The sequence below is a fragment of the Piliocolobus tephrosceles genome, chromosome 2 (genome assembly GCF_002776525.5).
Source record: "Piliocolobus tephrosceles isolate RC106 chromosome 2, ASM277652v3, whole genome shotgun sequence".
Taxonomy (NCBI): domain Eukaryota; kingdom Metazoa; phylum Chordata; class Mammalia; order Primates; family Cercopithecidae; genus Piliocolobus; species Piliocolobus tephrosceles.
In genome coordinates, this window is record NC_045435.1 from 69,575,111 (window position 1) to 69,592,667 (window position 17,557).

Sequence of the window (17,557 nt, forward strand, 5' to 3'; positions counted from 1 at the left end):
GAAGGAAGGAAGGAAGGAAGGAAGGAAGGAAGGAAGGAAGGAAGGAAAGAGAGAGAGAAAGAAAGAAAGAAAAGAGGGTACTGCCATTACTAGGTCCTTTTGATCTGTTTGGAACTGCTTATTGTGCCTTTTCTAGAGGTTGGGAAGATGACATTGTACATTGGAGCCTACACATAGCTGGAGTAGTGGTGTGGTCACCACTTAAGTCTTGCTGTACCATATTAATGTGTGCATTTTGGTTGTAATTCTTGAAATGAACCACAGTGTTTAAAACTGTTTTTTCTATGACTTTTTCTCTCAACAGAGGAAGGAGTCACATTTTAAAAATTCAAATAGAAGAGCAAGGGGCGCCCTAAGAGCCTTCCTCTGGTGCCAGAGGTTTTCCAGCCTTCCTCTGGTGCCAGAAGGGAGGACTTTTCAGTAGAGAAAAATTCATCATTTCGGAAGTCTTGAGATTTGTTCTGAGAAAGTAGTTTGTCTCAGTGTTTTTTAAGCGGCAAAAATGTCAATTCAGAATACAATGTGATGTTTCTTTCATGGGGGGTATAAAAACTACATGGAAGTCTCCAAAGTATGAGTTGTTATTGCCAGGTTTGTTTCTTGTTAGAATGTTTCAGTTTGGGGTTTTTGCTTTTTAATGCTGTTGCCTCCTAACAGGGACGTATTGAAGGTTTGGCATTGTGTCTAGAATCCCTTACCCGCTAGCAGGATTTTCAGGAATGTTATTATCTTCAGTCATTCAAAGGGATGCAATTCCTTTAATGAATATGCCACCTATGGTGAATAAAGGAAAGGTGGCTCTCAGGGAAAGTGAGGAACTGAATGCTAGGGTGAGGAGAGGATGTAAATAACCGAGTCCTATCTGGCCTTAGGTTATTCTTGAAATTAATCAAATTCCACCATGTGGTAGACTCTTGAGCAGAAGAGATGAGCAATTTCAAAGAACATAAGAGAAAAAGTCTTGGAGCTTGCATTCTAGTACGGGATTTTAACCTCTTCTTGTGCCATGGACTCCCATGGCAGTTTCATAAAGTCTATAGATCCTTTCTTAAAACAATATTTTCAAATGCGTAAAATAAAATATGTAGAATTCAAAGAAAACAAATTATATTCAAATTCAGTAACTTGCCACACTGTGCTTGACCTGTGTTACTGTGCAGTCTGTTAGCAATGTTAAAGAGCATACTTCAGTAATTATTTCAACCATCAAATGTATTTGAATGTTTATTCTTAGCCTGCACACTATCCTTGTTGTAAAATGCCATGTGCCCTTATGGAGAATTAAGAATTCTCATTTGAACTGCCCAGTCTTACGTCAGTTTAAACAAACAATAGACACAACTCATTCCTTCAATGTATTGATAAACACTGTAAGTAGTAAATACTAAAAAGCAATGAGGTGTCTGGGTCACTAACACCAACACAATTTGATGACTGAATGATGACCAGGCATAGAGCTGTGCTCTAATCTGCCAGCTGCACCTCGTGAGGATCTCTAAAAAGGAAGGCTGCAGTCACACGCCATCTACCTGCACGTGCCTAACGACTACCACAATTTCAAAGCAGTCAGCACAATTTATATTTCAAGGTATTGTCAACAACTGTAATCTGATAGGAAACACATCTGCGACTTCTTGTTGATAAGAGGTCACAGGCACTGCTAAGTCATGGGGTATTCCATCTCTACTCATAATTAAAGGAAATGCTCAATTTCAGTTAGAAGATAGTCAAAATCATGATACAATTATTTTCCTAGCCAAAGACCTCCTGAAATCCCAGGTTAACTCCAAGTAAATGCCCCTTGTGGAAAAGTTGGTAGTAAATAAATAACGTACGAGGTGGTGGTAAAGGTAATATAGGAAAATAACGCAAAGGGAGATAGAGAGAGCCATGTGTGGGTGGTGGTAAATGTAATATAGGAAAATAACGCAAAGGGGAATAGAGAGAGCCAAGTGTGGAGAGAGGGAGCAATAGACAGGGAGCAATTTTCTTGAGCAATGTTTGTGAATGATGAGAGTAGGTAGGATTCAGTACAAAGTAGAAAACTCCATCCTAGAAAAGAACAGGAATGGTTTATCCATAGTAACAGGACAGAAGTAATAGCACAGAGCAAAAACATAGGTGAGTAAATATTTTCTCAGTCAAAATGGACTCACGGTCTTCAGCTAACAGTGACAAGCAGGGAATGCATGTTGGCAAGAGAGGAAGGTATTAACTAGTTGTCTAGGTTACTCCTCTTGGGGGAAAATGGTCTGGTGTGATGGCATGAGCTGCAAAGCTTGGGGAGAGAAGAATGACCAGGAAGAGGCAACAAGCAAGGAGGATACCTGTGCCCTCCAGGTCCAGCAGCTGTGAAAAAAGCAGCCACATTCGAGAGGGTTTCCCGGGAAGCAGCATCCTTAAGAGAGAATCAGTTTTCAGTTGGAGCAAGAAGGTGAAAGGACATTTAGGGAAGAGGTGGAAGATGTGGGGGCTTTGCTGAGAACACACCATGAGTTCCAGGGGCACAGAAGAGTTTACTTGTAGGGGAGGGGTGGGCAGGACCTGGATGATAATAGCTGTTCTGTGGTTAGTGAGCTTCATATGGTGTCTCTGACAGAAAATGAGATACGGGATACGATGAAATTAGTCCTGATGGTTCTTCAGGCCAGTGCAGTGGTGAGCTTGTTAATATTGTCGGGAGAAATTGGGGCTTGCTGGGGCACCTATAGCTCTGTGAAAAGGGTCTGGTTTTAATTCCTGCCAGCAGCCTGGTTATCCTCTCAGCTTCTTGGTTACAAGAGCAAGTAATTTCACTTTATCTTTTTTTCAATATTATATTATGAATTGTTTCAACATACAGCAGTCTAAAGAGTTTTTCAGTGAATACTTAAAGGCTATCTTTTATATTTTGCCATACTTTCATGATCATATATCTATCCATATGTCCATCCTTCTCTCAATCCATCAATTCAACTTATTTTTGATATATTTCAAAGTAAATTGCATACAGTTTACTGTATATACCATGGAACCCTTCTCAGCAATAAAAAGGAATGAGCTCCATGTAACAGCATGGATGCATTTGAAAATTATTATGCTATATCATTAGGAGATAGACCTAGTGTAAATGACGAGTTAATGGGTACAGCACACCAACATGGCACATGTATACATATGTAATAAATCTGCATGTTGTGCACATGTATCCTAGAACTTAAAGTATAGTAAAAAATAAATAATTTTTTTAAAAAATGAAGGCAAAATAAAGACTAATAATTCAAGAAAAAAATTATTATGCTGTATGCTATTGTGCTTCAGATAGTGTGTCTGACAGGAATACTACAGCATCCACATCACTAACTAAATACTTTAGCATCCATATTATTAAGTGGAGATCAATATTTATTTGTAATTTTATCTTTTGAAGTAAAATTTATATGCCATGAAATGCACAAAACTTAGTTGCAATTTGCTAACATTTTTGTTTTTGTTTTTGAGACAGTGTCTCTCTCTGTTGCCCAGGCTGGAGTGCAGTGGCAAGATCACAGCTCACTGCATCATCAGCCTCCCAGGCTCAAGTGATCCTTCTGCCTCAGCCTCCCGAGCAGCTAGGACTACAGGTGTACACCATCATGCTTGGCTAATTTTTTAAATTTTTTTTGTAGAGACAGGGTCTAGTGCCTAAACTGATCTTGAACTCCTGGGCTCAAGCAATCCTCCCACCTTGGCCTCCCAAAGTGCTGGGATTACAGGCGTGAGCCACTGCACCTGGCTGACAAGTTTCTACGTTTTGACAAATGTATACATCTATGTAACCCAAACCCCTACAAAGATATAGAACATTACCGTCACCTTGGAATGTTTCCTCTTGACCATCCCCCATCCAAAACCTCCAGAGGCAACTACTTTTCCAATATTTTTCCACATAGTTTTGCCCGTGTTAAAATGTCATATGTGTGGAATCACATAGTATGTATTTTTTGTGTAAGGTTTCTCTTAGCATAGTCATTTTTGGATTTGTTCATATTGTTACATGTAGCTTCTTTTTGTTGCTGAGAAGTATTCCATTTATGAGGAGACTACAGTTCAGCTATTCTTCTACTGATAGATACCTGGGATGTTTCCAGTTTTTACGTTCTATGAAGAAAACTGCTATGAAGATTCTTGTACAAGTCTTTTGTGGACATGTGTTTTTATTTCTCTTGGGTAGATACCTACAGATGAAATGGGCCAGTGGTTAAATCTTTTTATTTCTAAAGACTAGTGTGAGTTGAGTTTTCTGTTGCTTATATGCCAATACACACTCCATAGATGAACTACCATAATCCACACTATCCCTAAAGTGGACTGGGTCTTCAGTGGGTGCCCCTAATACCAATTCCCTTATTAAGAACAGTATTTACTATGTGTTCTTGACACATTATCCTCTTAACAAATGCAGAAGGTTTTTATTTTTCTTTTCTCTTTTTTAACCAGGCTAGTCCCAATATGAACCACAGAACTCTGTCCTTATAAATCTCCAGGGTTCAGAATTTTCCTACCACTGAAGAGGTTGTTTTAAGGTAAAAGACCTAGCTTGAAGAAACTGAATTATTTTAAATATATTTATACACACATATATACATATATGTATATATAGTCACATATATTTATATGAATATATTCACATATATTTATACACACATATATCCACATATATTTACATATGTGTATAGTTACATATATGTAAAGATATGATCTACATTTGTGTATATTTATATACATGTCAATATACATACACGTAAATATACACACATATCTGTGTATTTATATACACATACATACATGCACACACCAAATCCCCGAATGTCATTTAGTTCGATGTCATTTAGTTAGGATGTCAATGAGAAAATATCACATCCCAGCCAGGGCCACTGTGTGGGGTCTACACATTCTCGTTTCTGTGTGGGTTTTCTCCGGGCCCTCCAGTTTCCTCCCACATCTCAAACCTGTGCATGTTAGTTTAAGTGGCATGTCTACACAGTCCCAGTGTGGGTGTGTGAGTGTGGGTGTGTGAGTGTGCCCCACAATGGGAGGGCAACCTGTCCAGAGTGGGTTTCTGTCATTTGCTCTGAGCTGCCAGGATGGGCTCTGGCCACCCAAGACCCTCAACTGGAATAAGTGGGTAAATCATTATCTTACTTGTTTTTATGAATCTTTCCTAAATGTATGTATAACTCACATTTATTTCAATGTTTAATATCAGAGGTGTCTTGGTCTTTATTTAGAAGTTTGGTGATGTTTTTGGGATCAGAAATATGCTATAGACACTTAATTCTTGTTTATCAAAATTGGCCTCTGATAAAATTATCTCAAGTCATTTCCTAAGAACCTATCTATCGATGATGTGAACGGAAGACTTACCATATATTTGTTGAGACCCTTCTGTGTACCCTGCGCAATGACACTGTTCTAGGCAAGTGGGATTTATCAGTGAACACAGCAGACAAGAATTACTTCTCTTATGGAGTTTCCATTCTGGCATATGGGAGAAAAACAACGATGTGAAAATAATTAGGTAACATAATATTTCTAAGTACTTTGGAAAAAAATAAGCACACCACAGTAGGGCAGTCAGGAGCTCTGGGAGGACTGGAAAAGCAGGTTGCAGTGTTAAACGGAGTCAGGGAAGGCCTCACTGAAAAGTGAGCTGTTAGAGATAAAGGAGTGGGGCATGTGGATATCTGGGGGCAGAGGGAACTGCTAAAGCAAAGGCTCTGAGGCAGGCACATCCCTGGTATGCTCGAGAAACAGCCAGGATAAGCGGGGGTGCAGGGGCGGGAATCCATAGATGAGGTCAGAATGCACAAGGTCAGGAGTTTTGAGTCTTGAAGTTCCTGTAAGGACTTTAGCTTTTACCCTGAGTGAAATAGGGAGCCATCACAGAGTCACAGAATTTAGAACTGAGAAAAGGGCATCTCATTGTTGACACATGCTAGGAATTTCATTCTGTAAATTCATTCTCAGACACTGTATTTTTGAACTAAAATGCAGAGATAGCCTGAACTCATCATTGTTTCCAAAACCAGATAAGAAAAACTTGAATCTCTCCTAGAGGAATAATAACAGCAGAAAAGAAAAATGGGAGCGTGAGCCAAGACCAAGATATCAATCTTCACAACTGCAGCTCAAGAAAGAGGGATGAGGCTCACCTGAAGACGATCTTCATGTTCTTGGAAAATATTTCAAATGGACTGAAGCAGCCTTGCTCCAGGATCCCTTGGGGCTTGGAATTCGCCCAGACTTGGTGTTTGTAGGCCCCGAAACACTGACTGGGACTTCCCACAATACACTTGACGTTGTTTAATGATAAGAGGCCTCCCTGTTCTGTTCCTTTGAGTATAGGAAAACCCCTATCTCTGGAGATCTGATCTGCTGGCTGGAAGAGTTATTCTTTATTATACTGCAGACCCTCAAGTGGTAAAAGATTCCAGCTCTCATGGAGACCTAGATTGGAGAATCTAACCGAAGGGTTAGCCAATGGCACTCACGTCACCAAATCCGTACTGTTTGAGTCCAGCTGTTAAACTGGAATGGTTCTTTCTCAAATTGGTCACAAGACTACCGTCTTCATAATGGAACCAACTCACCCAAAGGATAGGAAACAAACTTCCCAAGAAAGGCACTCGCTACCTCACCAACCATGTCACTCTTAATTCAGGGACAGAAGATCCAGCACAAACTTCTTTTATCTGCAGGGGAGGTAAAACCTGCCATTGAAAGCAGGTTAAAAAAAAATACACATATATATATATATATATACATGTACTATTTTGGATTACTGGGCTGGCAAGATAGCAGAATAGGAACAGCTCAGGTCTGCAGCTCCCAGGGAGATCAACACAGAAGGCTGGTGATTTCTGCATTTCCAACTGAGGTGCCCAGCTCATCTCTTTGGAACTGGTTACACGGTAGGTGCAGCCCACGGAGGGTGAGCCAAAGCAGGACGGGGCGTCACCTTACCTGGGAAGTGCAAGGGGTCGGGAAACTCCCTCCGCTAGACAAGGGAAACCACGAGGGACTGTGCTGTAAGGAATGGTTCACTCCGGCCCAGATACTATGTTTTTCCCATGGTCGTCGCAACCCACAGACCAGGAGATTCCTTCGGTGCCTACACCACCAGGGCCCTGGGTTTCAAGCACAAAACTGGGTGGCCGTTTGGGCAGACACCAAGCTGGCTGCAAGAATTCGTTTTCATAACCCAGTGGTGCCTGGAATGCCAGCGAAACAAAACTGTTCACTCCCCTGGAAAGGTGTTGGAAGCCAGGGAGCCAAGTGGTCTAGTTCAGCAGATCCCACCCCCACGGAGCCCAGCAAGCTAAGATCCACTGGCTTGAAATTCTCACTGCCAGCACAGCAGTCTGAAGTCAACCTGGCATGCTGGAGCCTGGTTGGGGGAGGTACGCCTGCCATTACTGAGGCTTGAGTAGGCAGTTTTCCCCTCACAGTGTAAACAAAGCCACTGGGAAGTTCGTACTTGTCAGAGTCCATCACAGCTTGGCAAAGCTGCTGTAGCCAGACTGCCTCTCTAGATTCCTCCTCTCTGGGAAGGGCATCCCTGAGAGAAAGGCAGGAGCTCCAGTCAGGCGCTTATAGATAAAACTCCCATCTCCCTGGCACAGAGCACCTGGGGGAAGAGGCAGCTCTGGGCGCAGCTTCAGCAGACTTAAATGTTCCTGCCTGCTGGCTCTGAAGAGAGCAGCTGATCTCCAAGCATAGTGCTCAAGCTCTGCTAGGGGACAGACTGCCTCCTCAAGTGGGTCCCTGACCCCCGTGCTTGGAGGTCCTTCCTAACTTGGAGACACCTCCCAGCAGGAGTCGACAGATACCTCATACAGGAGAACTCTGGCTGGCATCTGGTGGGTGCCACTCTGGGACAAAGCTTCCAGAAGTAGAAACAGGCAGCAATCTTTGCTGTTCTGTAGCTTCTGCTGGTGATATCCAGGTAAACAGGGTCTGGAGTGGACCTCCAGCAGACTCCAGCAGATCTGCAGCAGAGGGGCCTGAATGTTAGAAGGAAAATTAACAAACAGAAAGGAATAGCATCAACATCAACAAAAAAGACGTCCACACAAAAACCCCATCCGAAGGTTACCAACATCAAAGACCAAAGGTAGGTAAATTCACGAAGATAAGGAAAAACCAGCACAAAAAGGCTGAAAATTCCAAAAACCAGAATGGCTCTTCTCCTCCAAAGGATCACAACTCCTCACCAGCAAGGGAACAAAACTGGACGGAGAATAAGTTTGACAAACTGACCAAAGTAGGCTTCAGAAGGTGGGTAATAACAAACTCCTCTGAGCTAAAGGAGCATGTTCTAACCCAATGCAGGGAAGCTAAAAACCTTGAAAAAAGGTTAGAGGAATTGCTAAGTAGAATAACCAGTTTAGAGAAGAATATAAATGACCTGATGGAGCTGAAAAACACAGCATGAGAACTCCATGAAGCATACACAAGTACCAATAGCAGAATCGATCAAGTGGAAGAAAGCATATCAGAGATTGAAGATCAACTTAATGAAATAAAGCGTGAAGACAATATTAGAGAAAAAAGAATGAAAAGGAGCAAACAAAGCCTCCAAGAAATATGGGACTATGCGAAAAGCCCAAACCTACGTTTGATTTGTATACCTGAAAGTGACGGGGAGAATAGAACCAAGTGGGAAAACACTCTTCAGGATATTATTGAGGAGAACTTCCCCAACCTAGCATGATAGGACGACATTCAATTTCAGGAAATACAAAGAACACCACAAAGATACTCCTCGAGAAGAGCAACCCCAAAACACATAAATGTCAGATTCACCAAGGTTGAAATGACAAAAAACATGTTAAGGGCAGTCAGAAAGTTGGGTTACCCACAAAGGGAAGCCCATCAGACTAACAGCAGATCTCTCTGCAGAAACCCTACAAGGCAGAAGAGAGTGGGGACCAATATTCAACATTCATAAAAGAGTTTTCAACCCAGAATTTCATATCCAGCCAAACTAAGCTTCATAAGCGAAGGAGAAATAAAATCCTTTACAGGGAAGCAAATGCTGGAAATTTTGTCACCACCAGACCTGCCTTATAAGAGCTCCTGAATGAAGCACTAAACATGGAAAGGAACAACCGGTACCAGCCACTGTAAAAACATGCCAAATGGTAAAGACCATCGACGCCATGAAGAAATTGCATCAACTAATGGGGAAAAGAACCAGCTAACATCATAATGACAAGATCAAATTTAAACATAGCAATATTAACCTTAAATGTAAATGGGCTAAATATCCCAGTTAAAAGACACAGACTGGCATATTGAATAAAGAATCAAGACCCATCAGTGTGCTGCATTCAGGAGACCCATCTCATGTGCAAAGACACATATAGGCTCAAAATAAATGGATGGAGGAATATTTACCAAGCAAATGGAAAGCAAAAAAAAAGCAGGGGTTGCAATCCTAGTCTCTGATAAAACAGACTTTAAACCAACAAAGATAAAAAAAGACAAAGAAAACCATTACATAATGGAAAAAGAATCAATGCAAGAAGAGCTAACCTAAATATATATGCACCCAATACAGGAGCACCCATATTCATAAAACAAGTTCTTAGAGACCTACAAAGAGAATTAGACTTCCACAGAGTATCAGTGGGAGACTTTAACACCCCACTGTCAATATTAGATCAATGAGACAGAAAATTAACAATGATATTTAGGACTTGAACTCAGCTCTGGACCAAGTGAACCTGATAGATATCTACAGAACTCTCCACCCCAAATCAATAGAATACACATTCTTCTCAGCACATCACACTTATTCTAAAATTGACCACATAATTGGAAGTATACCACTCCTCAGCAAATGCAAAAGAACGGAAATCATAACAAACAGTCTCTTAGACTACAGTGCAATAAAATTAGAACTCAGGATTAAGAAACTCACTCAAAACTGCACAGCTACACGGAAACTGAACAACCTGGTCCTGCATGACTATTAGGTAAATAACAAAATTAAGGCAAAAATAAATAAGTTCTTTGAAACCAATGAGAACAAACACACAATGTACCAGAATCTCTGGGACACAGCTAAAGCAGGGTTTAGAGAGAAATTTATAGCACTAATTGCCCACAGGACTAAGTGGAAAAGATCTAAAATCAACACCCTAACATCACAATTAAAAGAAGTAGAGAAGCAAAAACAAAAAATTCAAAAGCTACCGAAAGACAAGCAATAACTAAGATCAGGGCAGAACAGGAGATAGATACATGAAAAACCCTGAAAAAAATCAATGAATCCAGGGACAGGTTTTTTGAAAACATCAACAAAATAGATAGACCCCTAGCCAGACTATTAAAAGAAGAAAGGAGAGAAGAATCAAATAGACACAATAAAAATGAAAAAGGGGATATCACCACTGATGCCACAGAAATACAAACTACCATCAGAGAATACTATAAACACCTCTATGCAAATAGACAATCTAGAAGAAATTGATAAATTATTGGACACATACACCTCCCAAGTCTAAACCAGGAAGAAGTTGAATTCCTGAATATACCAATAACAAGTTCTGAAATTGAGGCAGCAATTAATAGCCTGCCAACCAAAAAAAAAAAAAAAAAAAAAAATCCAGGACCAGACAGATTGACAGCTGAATTCTCTCAGATGTGCATAGAGGAGCTGGTACCATTCCTTCTGAAATTTTCCAATCAATTGAAAAAGAGGGACTCCTCTCTAACTCATTTTATGAGGCCAGCATCATTCTGACACCAAAAATGGAAAGACACAACAAAAAAAGAAACTTTCAGGCCAGTATCCCTGATGAACATCAATGCAACAATCCTCAATAAAATACTGGCAAACCAAATTCAGCAGCACATCAAGACGATTATCCACCATGATCAAGTCAGCTTCATCCCTGGGATGCAAGGCTGGTTCAACATATACAAATCAATGAACTTAATCCATCACATAAACAGAACCAATGACAAAAACCACATGATTATCTCAATAGATGTAGAAAAAGCCTTTGATAAAATTCAACACTGCTTCATGCTAAAAACTCTCCATAAAACTAGATATTGATGGAACATATCTCAAAATAATAAGAGCTATTAATGACAAACCCATAGCCAATATCATACTGGATGGGCAAAAGCTGGAAGCATTCCCTTTGAAAACTGGTACAAGACAAAGATGCCCTCTCTCACCACTCCTATTCAACATAGTATTGGAAGTTCTGGCCAGGACAATCAGGCAAGAGAAACAAATAAAGGTATTAAAATAGGAAGAGAGGAAGTCAAATTGTCTCTGTTTGCAGAAGACATGATTGTATATTTGGAAAATCCTGTCATCTCAGCCCAAAAACTCCTTAAGCTGATAAGCAACTTCAGCCAAGTCTCAGGATACAAAATCAATGTGCAAAAATCACAAGCATTCCTATACACCAATAATAGAGAGCCAAATCATAAGTGAACTCCCATTCATAATTGCTACAAAGAGAATAACATACCTAGGAATCCAACTTACAAGGGATATGAAGGACCTCTTCAAGGAGAACTACAAACCACTGCTCAACGAAATAAGAGAGGACACAAATGGAAAAACATTCCATGCTCATGGATAGAAAGAATCAATATCATGCAAATGGCCATACTGCCCAAAGTAATTTATAGATTCAATGCTATCCCCATCAAGCTACCTTTGACTTTCTTCACAGAATTAGAAAAAACTATTTTAAATTTCATATGGAAACAAAAAAGAGCCCATATAGCCAAAACAATCCTGAGCGAAAAGAACAAAGCTGGAGGCATTATGCTACTTGACTTCAAACTATACTACAAGGCTACAGTAACCAAAACAGCATGGTACTGGTACCAAAACAGGTCTGTAGACCAATGGAACAGAACAGAGGCCTCAGAAATAACGCCACACATCTACAACCATCTGATCTTTGACAAACTTGACAAAAGCAATAGAGAAAGGATTCCCTATTTAATAAATGGCATTGGGAAAATTGGCTAGCTGTATGCAGAAAACTGAAACTGGACCCCTTCCTTCCACCTTATACAAAAATTAACTCAAGGTCAATAAAAGGCTTAAATATAAGACCTAAAACCTTGAAAACCCTAGAAAAAAACCTAGGCAATACCATTTAGGACATAGGCATGGGCAAAGTCTTCATGACTAAAACACCAAAAGCAATGACAACAAAAGCCAAAATTGACAAATGGGATCTAATTAAACTAAGGACCTTCTACCCATCAAAAGAAACTATCATCAGAGTGGACAGGCAATGTACAGAATGGGAGAAAAATCTTGCAATCTATCTATCTGACAAAGGGCTAATATCCAGAATCTACAAGGAATTTAAATTTACAAGAAGAAAACAACCCCATCAAAAAATAGGTGAAGGGTACGAACAGACACTTCTCAAAAGAAGACCTTTATGTGGCCAACAACTGTATGAAAAAAAGTCCATCATCACTGGTCATTAGGGAAATGCAAATCAAAACCACAATGAGATACCATCTCATGCCAGTTAGAATGACAATCATTAAAAAGTCAGGAAATAACAGATGCTGGAGAGGATGTAGAGAAATAGGAATGCTTTTACACTGTTTGTGGGAGTTTAAATTAGTTCAATCATTATGGAAGACAGTATGGCAATTTCTTAAGGATCTAGAACCAGAAATACCATTTGACCCAGCAATCCCATTACTGGGTATATACCCAAAGGATTATAAATCATTCTACTATAAAGACGCATGAACATGTATGTTTATTGCAGCACTATTCACAATAGCAAAGACTTGGAACCAACCCAAATGCCCATCAATGATAGACTGGATAGAGAAAATGTGGCACATATACACCATGGAATACTATGCAGCCATAAAAAAAGGATGAGTTCGTATCCTTTGCAGGGACATGGATGAAGCTGGAAACCATCATTCTCAGCAAACTAACACAAGAACAGAAAACCAAACACTGCATGTTCTCAATCATAAGTGGGAGTGGGACAATGAGAACATGTGGACACAGGGAGGGGAGCATCACACACTGGGGCCTGTCAGGGGGTGGGAGGCTAGGGGAGAGAGAGCATTAGGAGAAATACCTAATCTAGATGATGGGTTGAAGGGTGCAACAAACCACCATAGCACATGTATACCTATGTAACAAACCTGCACTTTCTGCACATGTATCCCAGAACTTAAAGTATAATAATAATTTTAAAAAAGTACTATTTTGGAAGGAGGTTGAAGAGGGATTGCCCAATACTTGGAATACATTTTAAGATCGAGTCCCATCATCTATACAGAAAATTGTATGTAGTCCATTCCCAGAGGCACTGTGATGAAATCTCCTGTGGAGTAAACAAAAAGAGAATAAGCATCAAGACCCAACAAGACTGACTCAACCGGAATCAGAAGAGGACTGGCAAGCTCACAACAAAATCATAATACTGGTCACAAAATCCTCCCTAAGGCTGCCAGTTTCCAGAAGTGTAGCCAGAGCAAATCAGCATGCTGAAAGACAAGTATGAGAGGCTCAGACAATGAAACTTTTTTTTAAGGCATGGCACATTCTATAGCTCACCTAGAGAGGTGCTGCAGATGGAAAGAAAAATGGAGGTCTTCTTCTGCAGAGAGAGTAAGACGTGAAAAAGATTGCAAACCCCAGGGTGATTTAAGAGTACACTCATTGTCTTTTGATTTTTTAAAAAAGTATTGAATTAGGCCCCTGTTAGTTAAAGATTTACAGACCCAGGCCAAATTCCAACAGTCTCAACTCCTTCCAGCCAGCTCCAGGAAGCCGCTGTACAAATTTTTGGGAAGGGAGCCTAAAGAGCTGGAACCACCTGGTTTCAGGGTTACTTAGGGGCATCGAGTTTGCTTGACCTGGTTCATTAAGAGCCATAAAATAATAACCAATTTTTCTAATCTGAGCCTTATTACTGGATAATAAGTTGCCTATTTTATTCCTGCCCTGGGTAAGGAACGCTCCATTTGTCTTGTTCATCCCTGAAATGAGAATTGCCTGCTTTCTGATATGATCCACTGATAGAAACATTGTCTTAATAAATTTTTCTGAGGAATTTCCCAGACCACAGTGAAGTATGAAAACCAAGGCTCTGGAAGCCAGCTGGGGTGCAACAGACCCAGGGTCCAAGGATTTCCCAAAAGTTACCTCTTTCACTCAAGTTGGTGGGAGAGTTTCAGGGCCAAGGGAAGTCATCACATTGCCCGACGACCAAGGAGGGCCCTGTCATCGTCTTCAGCAGAGAGACTGACAGCATCGCTCTTGGATCTGCTAGTCGTTTTTTGGAATCCCCCTAGAACTTAGAACAAATGGGAGAGCTGAGTGTCTTCAGAAAACCTTTGCAGACTGAAAGTCTGTAAACCAAAGTTGCTGGTTTTGATTTGAGGCCTGTGCCAAACACACACACCCTCCTAAACTGACAGGATCAACCTAGCCATCAGCCCCCAAAACACAAGCACCCAAAGAAAACAAAGATTCCAGATCCTGAGAATACCTCTACATTTAACGGCAACTTCTACCACCTCTGGTAAGATAAACAACTCAGACAGGGCTTCAAGTGACCTTTTAATCACAATAAGGGGGCTGCACAGGGCCCTCTAGCGACTGTAATTGGGCTCACTTGGAACAAAAGGCAACCTTGACCACAAGCAGAGTAAAATCAGACAGGGGCACAACCTCTGCCCATGCTCTGTACACTCCCAGCTTTTTCTTTATATATTTTTATTGCTGATTTAGATTTTTAGCACTTGACCCCAAGATAAGAGCTCATGCAGCCTAGTGTTATCAGTCTGCTCTTTTTGGGAAAAAAATGGCATTCTGTTTATTTTATTTAAAACTATATTGGCCAGGCATGGTGGCTCACGCCTGTAATCCCAGCACTTTGGGAGGCAGAGGTGGGCAGATCACCTGAGGTCAGGAGTTCAAGACCAGCCTGGACAACATGGTGAATCCCTGTCTCTACTAAATATACAAAAATCATCTGGGCGTGATGGCATGCACCTGTAATTCCAGCCCCTCAGGAGGCTGAGGCAGAAGAATTGCTTGAACCTGGGAGGTGGAGGTTGCAGTGAGCCGAGATCGCAATGCTGTACTCCAGCCTGGGCAACAAAGTGAGACTCTGTCTCAAAAGCAAAACAAAACAAAACAAAACCTTTTTACTGAAAATCAAGCAGAAGAGACGGAGCAAGAAGAGAAGAATGGAATCATCCTGAACACTTCTTAATCGCAACGAGCGTAATTTATTTTCTCAACATGTGATTCATAGGATTTCATAAGACATCTAATCCACCCTTCTCATTTTACATATGAGGAAATTGAGGGCCAAAATAACTTGTCTAAGGTCGCACATGTTTATGAGTGCAAACATAATGTTAAAACTTATTCCTAGCTACTGATTAGCTTATTATTATTCAATTTCCTGCTCATTCTTTCCATGAGAGTTGATTAGCATCCAAAAATTTGTGTTTAAGGAAAAGCCTGGCTTGTTACTACCAAAAAGAAGGGAAAACTCAATTGGACCAGCCATTTTCTGTCTGTCACAGCCTGAGAAAGCTGTTGCACCAAGCCCTGGTAAACAATGCCACCTCGGGTAACCAGATAGCCCTGAGGGTCACAGTTGCAAGGCTCAGGACAGTAACCTCACTTCCACTTTACTCTGTCTGCTTGGAAAAGAAAACTCTAGAATTAGCTATCCCCCTGTCTTACTAAGACATGTTTTTTTGTTTTTTAACCTGCAAGGATTCCTTGCTTTTACAGAAGTTAGACATTTAAGTTAAAAAAATCAGTCCCCAGTGGTGAAACCCTATATCTACGAAAAATACAAAAAAATTAGTCAGGTGCAGTGGTTCACACCTGTAATCCCAGCTGCTCAGGAGGCTGAGGTGGGAGAATCTCTTGAATCCAGGAGGTGGGGGTTGCAGTGAGCCGAGATCATATCACTGCACTCCAGCCTGGGCCACAAAGTGAGACCCTGTCTCAAAAAAAAAAAAAAAAAAAAAAGTCAGTTCCCGGAATATGCAATGGTGGTGTTCTAATTTCATGCAAAGAGCAGGTCTTTAGTTATCTGAGTATGTAGTTCTCATTTTCCTTGACTGGACTACTGGGAAATTCAGAGGCCATAATAACATGAAAACACTATTTACATGTAACGTGTTGTTGTTATTACAGCAATTTATTAGCCTTGCATGTAACTGGACAAATCTTCCTTCACATGGTCTGAATTAGTGTCTTTAAAACTTCTCCCTTGGAGAAATCTCTTCAACTTCCTATTTCACCAAACAGTTTCTACGTAATAGAATCAACATCATGTATATTTGGTGTTTCTTACTTTAAACTGAATTTTAGATTCTATTCTTTATACATAGATTGAAGAGAATCGTTGATTCACTTCAGGGTTCCTCAGCCTCAGCACTGTTGACATTTGGGGTTGGATAATTCTTTGTTGAAAGGGACTGTCCTGTGGATTATAAGATTTTCAGTGGCATTCTTGCCCTCCTCCCATTGGATGCCAGTAGCACCTCCCCTCCCAGTGTGACACCAAAAATGCCTCCAGACATTCCATGTGTCTTCTAGGGTACAAAATCACCCCTAGTTAAGAACCGCTGGCTGAGCATGGTGGCTCATTCCTGAAATCCCAGCACTTTCGGAGGCCCAGGCTGGCAGATCACTTGAGCTCACGAGTTTGAGACCAGCCTGGGCAACATAGTGAGACCCCATTTCTACAAAACATACCAAAATATTAGTTGGGCGTGATGGTGTGCGCCTGTAGTCCCAGTTACTCAGGAGGCTGAGGTGAGAGGATGGCTTGAGCCCAGTAAGCAGAGGTTGCAGTGAACCAAGATTATGCCACTGCACTCCAGCCTGGACGATAGAGCCAGATCTTGTCAAAACAAAACAAAACAAAACAAAAAAATACTGGTGTAACTTATTCGGAAAGTGACCCCAGTAGAACATAAGCCCCAGGAGAGCAGGAACTGTCAGTTTTGTTCGTCACTGTATCAAGCACATGTTAGATGTTTTTTACAAAAAGCATTTATTGATTGAATGAAAGACACAATGTGGTGTTGAAGGGAAAGCTTTGGATTTAGAGTCCTTGCACATTGACTGCCACTCCCTAGCTGTGCCATTTGTCAAAACACTTTATCTCTTTGAATCTTAGCATATTGGAGAAATAAGCTTGGAATAATACACACTGAAGACAATAATACATATTGGAGAAAACCATCTTTACCTTAACTTTACTATCTTGTGAATTTCAAACACATTTGTGTGAAGATGTTCAGAACCTGTGAAATGACCTTCAGATCTGAAAGATAATGGAGGATAAATGCCCTGGAGTAGATGCCGAACTTGAGAGTAAAACCCAAGTCCACCTAAAACAAGGTTCTTTCTTGCTCTGTCACCAAGCGCTCTAACCTAGACTCTGTTTGGCCTTGAGTTAAGGTAAGGATAGAGGAAGGAAATGGAGCTGGATCTAACAGCTCCAGAAAACCAGAGGGCTGTGTCATGACT